Consider the following 1779-nt stretch of genomic DNA (forward strand, 5'->3'; position numbering starts at 1 on the left):
ATGGTTCCCCCTTCCCCCCCTCACCGTCCCCCCTTCCCCCCCGACTTTCTCTCTCTCTCTTTCTCTTTTCCCACCGTGAACCGAGGCCTGTGCGGCTTACATCCGCCGGGCCTCGGCAGTCTCTCTTCCCCTCCCCGACTTTCTTCCCCCTCCTCACCTGTCTGTCGCCGCCGCCACCGCCGCTGCTGGGCCTCTCCGGCCGTTCGGTTCCTTTCCTGCGCACAGAAGCCAGGTAGGTCGCAGAGCGTTCCGTGCGCATGCACACAGAACGCTCTGGCACTTTCGGGGGGATTTAAACATCCCCCCGAAAGTTTTTTCAACATTTAGCATTTTTGTGCACACGTGGGGACCGCCCCACATGTGCACAAACCTCTCCCTCCCCCCCCCAAGTGCCCCCGATGTCCGGATCTAAGGATCTGCACAGAGGGGGCCAGTTCAGTATTAGATATATAGATTATCAGAAGTCTGGCTATAATGTGTGTGTGTGTATGTGTTTCTCCCCTCTCACACAAACAGGCCTCTTGGAAAGAGAAACCTAGGGGAACAAAATTTGGGAGCCCTGATCATCCTGGCGGTCCATGGAGCTGGATAAGTATGTGATTGGCTTTCATGTGATGTTTGCATTTGGACTGGATGGAGGGGGGGGGAATCCGTGTCTGGAGTTCTGAGGTGACTTTTGGCAGCTCTGCTCACAGAAGTCTTTTGAGCCTAACTCTAACCCTGTCTGTGAAAACCTGATGCCGCTCCAATATCGCCTGCAGTGAATCAGGACAAAAGACTGTTGCTTACGTATATTCCACATTGCAGCTGGCTGCGAATTGTGTGCCACATTAAATTACTTTCAAGTGATTTTCGAAATGACCCAAGTAAAAATCGATAAGCCTACCCTTTGATTCTTTTTGCCAGATCACACTTGCATATTTCAGAGATTTGAACTTCTCAATCATCCTCGTTCTGTGATGTGAGACAATATGTGACAGGACATAGCAGGATCAGGAGACAATCAAGACTGGGGGTAGCTTTACTAGAGTACGAACAGATGAATTGACTCCACCACCTATTTCCATTATGTCCGGTCTACCTGTTTCTGTATCATAACAGGCCACAACAGGCTAGATCAAGATGAGTAGCCATGTTAATCTGTCTGTTGCAGTAGAAAACAGCAAGAGCCCAGTAGCACTTTAAAGACTAACAAAATATGTGGCAGGGTAGGAGCTTTTGTGAGTCACTGCTCACCTCTTCAGATACAACAGGCTAGCCATTCCTGTGCCCACCTATTTAATTGTCTAATTTTAAAAATCCTTCCCTTTCTCCAAGAAGCTCAAGGGGACATACATCAGTCCTTTTCTCTCTTTATCCTCACAACAACCCTGGAAGTAGGTGAAGCTGACAATGCCTGACTAAAGGTCACTCAGAGAGTTTCACAGCCCAGTGTGGGGTCCAGTACAATACAATATCTATATATCTAATAGTCAAGTTGCCCCCAGAGTGCAGAGCGCTAAATCCGCGCTCCGGGGGCACTTGGGGGGGAGGGGGAGGTTTGTGCACTCTTGGGGCAGTCCCCAGGGGTGCACAAAAATCTAAAATCTAAAAAAAAATATTGGGGGGATGTTTAAATCCCCCCGAAAATGAAAGAGCGTTCGAGCGCATGCGCACGAACGCTCTGTAGCCGACCTTGCCGCCGCCTCGGAGGCAGCCGGGGGGCCGAGGGGAGGTCCGGCTTCGCTGCCGCCGCCGCCTCCGCCACGGACCCGGCCGCCCAGCGGGGGGCGACCGGCT

The sequence above is a fragment of the Gekko japonicus genome, unplaced genomic scaffold, assembly GCF_001447785.1.
Source record: "Gekko japonicus isolate JY-2015 unplaced genomic scaffold, Gekko_japonicus_V1.1 scaffold66, whole genome shotgun sequence".
In the NCBI taxonomy this organism is placed as follows: domain Eukaryota; kingdom Metazoa; phylum Chordata; class Lepidosauria; order Squamata; family Gekkonidae; genus Gekko; species Gekko japonicus.